Here is a 10,540-nt window from a genome sequence, read left to right on the forward strand (position 1 = left end):
TTTGTGTTTAAAAGTTATACAGGGACTTCCCTGGTGGTCCAGGGAAGGTTAAGACTCCGTGCTTCCCCTTCAGGGGTAGTAAGAAGTGGTTTGATCCCTGGCTGGGGAACTAAGATCCCACATCCTGCGCAGTGTGGCCAAAATAAAATAAAATAAAACTTATACAAATCCCTACCACCACGGGACACCCCAGTCCTGACCAGGTTGACACACTGGAGAAAGTATTTTACGGGTTGATGTTTGCCGCACTTGACCGTGAGACGCAGGCTAGGGTTATTCTGTGTGCCGTGAACAAGGATGCATCCTATAGGAGGCCAACAGGTGTCTGAGGAAGCCAAAAATCAGGTTTGTGTCACCCTTTCTGCTCCTTATGTGTTCCACATTACAGAAAATGCAGTGAAAGTTATTAATTTTACATGTTACGATATGAAAAAAGTTAGGTGTAGTTCACTTTAATTTTTCAAATGAATGTGTGTAATGGGGCATCAGAGAAGGAAGCGTGCATATGTCAAAACTTTAAAAAGGATTGAGATGCACAAAACCACGGGGTGCTTCCCAGTGGAGTTTCTCATCATGAAAACAGCAATAACAATCTCTGCTTTCCCTCCAGGGCCCTCAAAAGGCAGGACATAAATAAAGGGAATGCTGCTTATCACAGAAGTGCCCCACCCTATACCACCTCTTTCCCAGAGAAATGTTTATAATTTGAGGTATTTGCTATAATACGTAAAAGAGCCGTTTTAAAATATGCAAGGAAAGACAAAAAAAAAAAACCAAAAACCTATGTTTGCTTGACTTACCATATTTGACAGTTATGTTAAAAAGCATCTGAAAACTCTAATGTAACTTTACCAGCTCTCAAGTAGCTTGGGGCTATTGGGCCGGAGGCTTACAGCCCTATTCAGAGCAGTGCTGTGTTATAGACTCCGCAAGCTAGGTCTGATTTAAATTGCTCTTTCCTACTGTGGGCCCCAGTGCCCTTGTCAGATCCCTCCATTTGACTTTGGAAAATGCCGTTAATACTTCTTGGAAAACAGACAATCTGGACATGGTGCCCCATCTGGCGCCCATTCTGTGAGTCACTGTGGGAGCTGATGGGATTGCGGTAGGAGGTAACTGTTGGTGTTAGGACCACATGTGGGAGAAAACAGTCCTGAGCTGAACAGGGTGTAACACTGGCTTTTAAGTTCTGGGAAGGCCAGGACTGTGCCTTAATCCTTTCTGAATGCCCTGCTCCTAACAATGCCTTCCCCACAGAGTATTTGTTGAATTGAGATACTAATAAGCAAAGCACTATTAAACACAACCATCAGCCGTTATAGTCATTCCTTCTTTTGAGAAACACATGTGGACTGGTCTGAGCCGGAAAATGAATGTTACATCCTAGTTCTACTTCTTAGCTCTGGTACTGTTGTTATTGATACGTTATTGCTCATGGTGATTTCAATTAATTACATAATAACTGAGTGACTTTTCCTGGGGGACAGGAGGATAGGGAGGTGAGAGAGTTTGGAAAATTGGAGTTCCTTGGCACTTGGACTTGAATCGCAGGTCTATCATTTTCCGTGTGATCTTAAAAAAAATCACTGGTTTTTCTGAGCCTCAGTCTCCTTTTCTGTAGTAATGGAGACCACAATAGTATCTAAGTCAAGCGTGGCTGTGAGGGTTGTGAAGAGGTCTGGCCACAGACCATAAAATCCAGTGCGGATACGAAAGGCTCTCTGTAATGATGATTATAACTGTGTGTAGGCACGGCCGGCAATTGATTCAGAGAAATAACCAACTGAACTTACAGGGGACAGCGCACAGGATCCTGTCCACTGTACCATGGGTGTAACTGAGGCCAGGAGAGGGAAAGGTGTTTCACAGAATCTCACTTGCTTTACCTCTTGTGTCTTCTGGTCCCCATCTCTAGCACTCCATAAAGTCGTGATTTTCCTTTTCATCTGTTATGTTAGTGTTTTCTAAGCCTTATTTTTTCCCAGATTGCTTAGGTGTTTTGTTTGTTTGTTTGTTTGTTTTTCGGTATGCGAGCCTCTTGCTGTTGTGGCCTCTCCCGTTGCGGAGCACAGGCTCCGGACGCGCAGGCTCAGCGGCCATGGCTCACGGGCCCAGCCGCTCCACGGCATGTGGGATCTTCCCGGACCGGGGCACGAACCCGTGTCCCCTGCATCGGCAGGCGGACTCTCAACCACTGCGCCACCAGGCAAGCCCTAGGTGTTTCCTTTAATCAACTTTATTGAGGTGTAATTTACTCAGGTATAATTTATTATGCATCCAAAACCCATTCTGATGAGCTTTGACAGATTTACATATTCATACAACCACATTCAAGACACAGAATATTCCTTATTACCCCCAAAAGTTCCCTAGGCCTCACCCCCAGTCAATCCCCGCTCCTGCCCCAGGTAACAACTGATCTGCATTCTGTCACCGTGAATTAAATAAGACTTTTTTCTAGCTTTATGTAAATGGAATTGTACACTTATTCTTTTGTATTTCACTTATTTCGCTCAGTATTTTCAAGACCCATCTATGTTATTGTACGTATCAGTAGTTCATTCCTTTTTTTTATGCTGAGTAGGAAGATTTATGCTGAGTAGGAAGATTTACGCTATTGTATAAATATACCACAATTTTTTTATCCATTCACCTACTAAAGGACATTTTAGGTTTTCCCCCAGGTTTTGACTATTATGAATAAAGCTGCTGTAAACATCCGTATACGGGTCTGTGTGTGTACATCTATTTCCATTTCTCTTGGATAAATACCTTAGAAATGCTAGGTCCTATGGTAAGTATATGTTCAACCATATAAGAAATTCCCAAAATGTTTTCCAAAGTGACTGTACCATTTACAATTCCATCAGCAATATATGAGTTTGCTCCACATCATCAATACTTGGTGTCACTAGTTGTTTTCATTTTAGTCATTCTCATGGGTGTGAAGTGGTGTTCCACTGTGGTTTTAGTTTTCACTTCCCTGATTACTGATGACGTTAAGCATCTTTTCATGTGCTTCTTGGCCATTTGTATTTTTTTTTTCTGTGAAGGGTGTGTTCAAATTTTTTGCCCATTAAAAAAAGTAGGTTGGGGGCTTCCCTGGTGGCACAGTGGTTGAGAGTCCGCCTGCCGATGCAGGGGACGCGGGTTCGTGCCCCGGTCTGGGAAGATCCCACATGCCGCGGAGCGGCTGGGCCCGTGAGCCATGGCCGCTAAGCCTGCGCGTCCGGAGCCTGTGCTCCGCAACGGGAGAGGCCACAACAGTGAGAGGCCCGCGTACCGCAAAAAAAAAAACCAAAAAAATGAGAATGAAAACACCACATTAAACAATAGATTTTAAAACATATCACACTATTTTCAAGTTAATGGCCATTTTATTTTCTTTATAAAGGATTGCATGCCACGACTGACATGAAACATGAATTTCAGTTGAGATGGCATGAATGAAACCAAAGTGCTGTATAAACCTTCAGCTTCTAGTCACCTTGCTTTTCTAGAATTGGCATAGTGCTTGGCACATAGTAAATATTAAAAAGTATTTGTAGAATTTAATTAAATTGTGACAGGGTACTCCCGCTAGAGATCTCATTTTTTGAGTGGTGGAAATAGCATTTGAACTTTGAATTTTTCAGCAAACATGGAAAGTGATGACAATCACAAATGCCAAGAAAACAAGCAAATATTAAGGTGTAAGTTATTGGCGCTGCTACAGCATCTGGAAGACAATCCACATGTGAGTAGATTCCTCTGTTTGTCCAGCAGGGGGCACTTTAGGCTTTCCTTCACTCAATAGGCCCGCATTATAAAGTCTGAAAAAAACCTTTTGTTTACAGGGGGAAGAACTTCTCAGATCTGTTTTCTCAGACCTCCTTCTCTGTGGAGTTGGAAGGGAGAACTCGGAGGTGGGAGGGCTCCAGGGAAGAGAGGGCGTTGGGAAGAGCCAGGATAAGGAGTTAGGAGACCGCGGTGCAGTCCCAGCTCTGCACCAACCGGACGGTGACCGTGGTCAGCCACTCCAGCTCCTGGACCTGCTTCTTTGTTTGCAACAGGAAAAAAAAAAAAAAAAAAATCGTACTCTGAGTGGTAAAGCCACTCGACTCTGACAGCATACGGTGTGTCCCACCTGCAGCTTGGAGTCCATAAAAAGCCATGTTCCTTTGTTATTTTATATGATTTAATTCCAGCCCCATTTCATCAGGGTGAGTCGCTGTCCTCTCCCTTCTTCCCTGAGACTCATCACTCCCAGAGGCTGCGCTTTACCTCTGCTTTGTCCCTTAAAGTGGGTACCATCACCTCCTCCCTGTGTCCCAGCCCCTAGGATGCGTGTTCTCACCCGCTGGTCTGTGATCCCCTGAAGGAGTAAGGCCTTGGGCCTCAGAGGTGCTTTTGAATCTGTAAAGGAGTCAAGGTCGTTTGCTTGGGAAGGCTTCTGGCACGGATGCAGCTTGCCCATCCCTCTGGCTCCCTTCCCCCAGGGGCATGGACGCTGACCCCCTCTCATCCACTTCCCTGAAAGGAACCACTCCTACGGTTTTTCTCAGGGAGACTCACTGTCTCCTCTGCTAGAAATAGAAGTGGCTGGAAACTTTTAACAGAAACTTGCTTTCAGAGCGTCGCTTTTTACCTCCTGGGCACCACGCTGCATCCTCAGGATGGCTCATTCAGTCTTGTCTTTCCTAGAGAGGGGTACAGGGAGCCCAGCTCAGAGGCCACTGTGGGCGGGGATGCGGGATACAGGAGACGACATTTTGTGTGTGGATTGTGTCAAACTGAGTTAAATCGTAGAACACCCAGCTGGTGTCTGCAGAGAACTGCAGGATCGTTTGGGGTGGGAAACTCACACATCTGGTGTCAGAAGTGTTCTGGGCGGGGGTGTTTGTGTGAGTAAAAACCCAGTGGTGGCGGAAGGCAGACAGGCAGACAGAAGACCTCTTGGGAATACCTGCCCAGGTGCTGCCAGAAGCCCCAGACGACGCCTGCCGAGCTTGCTGGAATGCAGCACAGCTCCGAGAATCACGTTCCCTGACTCTTCCAGTGGTTCGTAAGCCTGGATGCCCTGGGTCAGGTCCTCCCCTGCTTGGGATGCTGGAACAATTCCACTTCCCGCCCACCCCGCCTGGTGCAATGGGACAGCGCAGAGAGCCCTTGTGCTGCCCCCCAGCCCTGTGCCACCCCAAAGGGGCGTCCGATCCTGGGGAGGCTCTCGGGGCAGTGGGTGGTGCCCAGGCCGGCCCCCCCTGGGAAGGGGAGTTTACTGGAAGGAGGCGGAGTCCCTTGGGACCCTGGATGTCCTCCGACAAGTGGTCCTTTCTCAGGCTCCAGTTGTCCCCACGTGGAGGAGGGGGCAGGAAGAAGAAGCGATTGGATTGAGGGATTCCCTGTCGGACAGAATGGTTTAGGAAATAAATACACTCCAGTCCTGCAGAGCTGAACCAGGCCTTACTGGAATAACTCCCAGGGAATTTCCACCCACTCCGGCACCTGTCCCTGCCAGCCAGGAAATGCCCCCCGCGGACTTATCTCCTCGCAGTGAGTGTGGGTGACTGCTGTCCAGAGCCCCCCAATGTTTGCGGTCTCTCTTCCTGAGTCGGTTTCCCTCGGAGACTGCCTAGGTGTCTCCACCGCAGTTTGCTTTGAGCCTGCGAACAGGGTATTTAAAAGTAGCCTTATCTGAAAGCTTCAGTGTGCCTGAGCGGTTCCCATCAGATAGGCCCACGGTTGTACTTGGCCTGTGTGTCCTGGCAGGGCCACACGACTGTCCTCCTCCAGTCTCTTCTTCTCAACTGCAGACTCGGGGCTCTGACAGAGAGCATCAGGAAGCGGGAGATGCTCTGCTCTTGCCAAGAAGCCAAAGAGAATGCTGTCGACAGAGCGTAAAAACCCCTTTCTAAATAAGACGGGTGAGATCTGCAGGGGCCGGGGCAGTCTCAGTCTTGACTGATGTCACCAGTGCATGAGGTACACACTTACTGAGGCCACCAGGCAGCTAATGTAGCATCAGGCTGTGTCTCAGAAGGAAGAAGCTGCACCATCCCCGAAATGTCACTTCTGCTGTCCCCATACTCCGATCATCACCTTCTGTTCAGCTTTTCCCCACCAGCCCTGTCACTCAGCGAGTCCCAGATGGCACAGAGACCGCCAACCATGGACCCCACCGCTCTAGCACTGCTGTCATCCCCGCCCCCGTGTCCCCATGTCCCCTCTCCCCTCCTCACTGGGTTTGGATTCCTTGGTTCAACACTACGGTTGCTCCTTTGCAAAACACTTTAAATTCCGCTTCCTTGTCCTCCCGTGTACCTGCCTGACACATCCCCTTGCCACCGTCTGCCTGCCCTGTGTGCGCACTGTGGCATCTAACCATTGCTGGAGGGAAAAACAAAAAACAAAAAAAAAATACACGCAACCACCTTCACTGGATTTGCATCACACTGAACGACCGCAAGCCTCAAATGGGCAGCCAGCACTCCTGGGTGACTTGACTACCCTTCCTAATAAATGAACATGCCCATTCGCTGAGATAATTGTTTCAAAACTTCTTTCTTCCCAAACCTCCAACATTCCACCACCTCCAAGTCACTCTCCTATTTCACAGAGAAAATAGGAAGGATCCAATGGGACCCTCCTCTTCCCCACCAGAGATTCCCTAACCCTCTCATCTTCCGCCTTCCCTCTCGCTACAGTGGAAGGGGTGTCTTTACTCCCCTCCCAGCCCCCTCTCTCCTCCTCAAGAACTTCACTGCTACAATTACTTTCTGCTCTCTCATGCACCCTCAGTTTCTCCCTTCGCATGTCTTAGATGCTGACACCTTTATTACACATTTGTATTATGATACATTGTTAATATACAGTGCACTCTATTATGTATTTATTTTGTTATACACTGTTTCCAGGAAGCCAAAAATTGTTTCCCTGACTTTAGGACTTTGTCCAGCTGCTATGTCTCTGCTCGCTTTACAGCAAACTGACTTGAGTCAATTTCTTCACTTTCCATTTTCTCCTCAACGCAGACAACTGGACTTCTGTCCCTACCCCTGGACTGAAAGGGCTATGACCGTTGGAATAAAAGACAGATGGTCTCCATCTTGCTTGAAAACACTGTTTATCTCTGTCCACCTCTTCCTCGATTTCTCAGCAGCATTTGATATTGACGACCGTCTCCTTGAAACATTTTCTACTTTTAGGCTCCCCGATGCCCCCTTCATCCGGTTTTCCTTGTACTTTACCAGCTGGTCTTTCTAAGTCTCTGTGACTGTTCTTATTTCTCTCTCAGACCCCTAGGTGCCGGAGTCCCCACGATGCTGTACTTGGCCCCCTCTTCTATGTCTACGCTTTCTTCCTAGAGGAGTTTATCCAGGTATGGTGCTTTTTAATATCATCCAAACACCCAAATCCACACTCCTAAATTTATGCCTCTGACATGGGCCTTTTCCTGAAGTCCGGGTCCTTATAGCCAACCACCTACTCACTTCCTGCTTGAATGTTTGATAGACATTTAAATATAACACGGCTGAGACAGTCTCCCCGACTCATGCTCCCCTCAAACTTTCTCATCTCAGTAAAGCCCCCGGCCCCCAATCCAGCTGCTGGCCAGAGGGCTATCCTTAGTCTCTATTTCCTGCACACTCCACATCCAAGCTACCAGTGGACCCTGTTGGTTTTACCTCCACAGTATCCAAAATACATCCCACACTAGGTTCCAAAGTAAATCCCAAATCAGACCGTGTGTCGCCCTGTCCACAGCTGCCACGGGCGTCCAAGTCACTCGCGTCCACTGTAATTGACCTCCAGTGGATGCCACATCTGCCCCACTTCCCCATACTTTCTACATAGATCTTGCTAACACCTTAAATCAGATCATACATCACTCCCCTGTTCAAAGACCTCAAAACACTTCTGGCCCAATCCCAGTAAAACCCAGATTCCTTACTCTGATTTACGAGGCTGACCCCACTCGAGCCGCACTGCCCACCACACTCCCTCCTGCCTCAGAATCTGGGTCCTTGTTTTTCTCTCCAGAACACTCGTTTTCCTGATCTTTGCACGGCTGCAGTTTCAGCTGAAATAGCACCTTCTCAGAGAAGCCTCCCCTGACCGCGTGGTAAAGCAGCCCTCCCCCACAAGGCAGGACACTGCCGTCACCTTTTACCTTCTCTGCGGCACTTAAAAGTATTTAACTCGTTTGGAGGCCAAATTAGAGTCATTTCCCTTGGGGCTGAAAAAGTGTGCAGTCCCATCTGCAGGGGTGGAAAGGCCCAGCGGCTTCTCGAGTGCCCTTTGAACTACACGGCCGATGGTGATGGCAGATCTCCAGGTGCCCATCCGTCCCTCAGCTCATGACCTGTGCTCCACGCAGCCAATTCATACTGGGAGCTCTCTGCAGGAACTAGATCCCAGTCACTCATCCGCTTGGTGTAAGCAGGTGATATGATCTCGAGACGGCTACAGTGCTTCTCTCCAGCTGTTCCTTCTACAGAATGGGATTCCTGACACCTGCTCTGACCTGCGGACATGGACTTCTCCCGGGAATGAGAGACAGGAGCCATTCAAGACATGCCTTCCCTGCCTGCTTTGTCCCTTTAAAGGTTTCTCCAAGTGTCTGTAGACCACCTGTGTCAGTCTCCTGGAGTGTTCGTTAAAAACAGATTCCTAGGCCCCGTGCCAGAGCGGCACACCAGAACCTCTGAGTGGAGCCCAGGAATTTCCTGGGAATGTGCATTTGCAGCAGGTGCCTCAGGTGACCCTCACGCAGCCTTCATTTTGAGCACTGCCACTTAAGATGTTCAAAAAGTTTGACACGAGTTCTCCACACAGGACAGTAATGCTAAGCCTCGTACTTGGATGATAGAACTGCGATTTGAAATACATGTCCTGTGGGTCCGCTATCCAGCAGGGCTCTGAGTTGGACCCATATATTCTGAATCCAATCAGAGTCACCTTTGGAAGTGGCTAATGTAAGAGAGGCTCTGGCCTTGGTCAAATTCAGGAATAATGAATGCCTGCATCTCTCAGTTTCACATCTTGAGCTCACACAGCCTGCACCGGGAGGCTCCTGACGGCGACACCACCAAGCAGCCCTCCTTGGGGGAAGGTACCATAAAGAAAGGAGAGTGATTCAGGTGACTGTTCCTCCCTCCAGGCCTCCCTCCCTCCCTCCCTCCCTCCTCCCACTTCTTTCTCTTTCAATTTAGTGCTCGGCCCTGTGTGTGCTGTAACAGGAACAAGATAAAAGGAAGCACATTTCTCCTCTTTATAAATATATTCTTTTGAAATATTTTAATTTCACTTTTTCTAACAGCAATATAGAAACAAACAATCATAAAAAATAAAATTATAAATTGTCCATCGATTACGTAATAGCACTTGGTATTGCTACAGGGAGGAGGCCTGAGGCTGGGTCAGGTCATCTCAAGCTTGCCCGGGCTCCCCAGGCCTGTGATCACTGCTGAGCCCACGAAGGCGTCAGACATCACCCTGCGAGGCAGTGTCATGGAGACTTCGAGTTTTACACCCAGGGGTCCTTGAGGGATGGCAGGGAGACGGGTAGATAATGAGTAAAACTGCAACAGTATCGTATACGCGTGGTAAAGCTGGAAGGCTGCCCTGGGGAGCTGGGCACGCAGGTTAGGCTGCGACTGACTCAGACGTTTCTTGACCCACAGGAGGCAGGGACTTCACAAAGCCGAACTGACTTGGTTAGTTGCCTGTGTTCGCCATGGAAATAAGGACGCTAACAGACACTGGACAGTGAGTAAGAAAACACACCTGTCTTTTCCCTGCACTTCTCTTCCTGACTTCTCCTCCCCCCTTATCCCAAAATAAAATTCCCTTGGCATGAACTAAGCACAAAAGCTGAGACATCTAACCTATTCCAAAAAGTGCGCCTATTGCAAAACCTATTCCATCAAGTGTTCTTGATCTCAAAGAATCATTAGGTCAACTGAGCAACTAAATTGCCCAGTTGACTCCAACTCAACTGGGTTGACGAAATTCAGGTAAACCACTCAGCTGTGGCCGGACCCAGCTTTTTTAGTTACTGTAATGACTGGTTCCTAGAAAGAAAACTAATCAGTTTGGCCCTCTTTTCAGTTGTGGAATGCGCTTGCCTGTGTGGGTTCAAGCGTGTGTATGTGCACGTCTCTGAAGAGTGAGCGTGTGTGCAGGCTGGCCGGCCACCTCAAGACCTCAAGGGTTCTTCTGGAGGACGGCTGGTGGGCACGCCTCTGTAGGACTTGGCAGCGCTCAGACAGAACCCCTGAGGAGAGGCATCAACTAACTAGAGAAAACCTCCCTCCTTCCTGCCTGGGGAGGAGCCGGCCTGAGGAGGCCTAGCCTTCCACCGAGGGCTTCTTCATGGACAAATGCTCTGCGCCTCAGACTTCTGCCACTGCTCAGAGCCGAAGGAAAAACAGATCTTGGCTACGTGGTAATACCGTCTTTGAAGGAAGCGTAAACCCTCCGGCTCTTGGAAGCCACAAGAATACACCAAATTCTTTTCTAACTAGGGACCGACCATCCACAAACTCCCACTCCTGGCCCA

This window comes from Grampus griseus, assembly GCF_964374135.1.
Source record: "Grampus griseus genome assembly, chromosome: 6".
Classification (NCBI taxonomy): domain Eukaryota; kingdom Metazoa; phylum Chordata; class Mammalia; order Artiodactyla; family Delphinidae; genus Grampus; species Grampus griseus.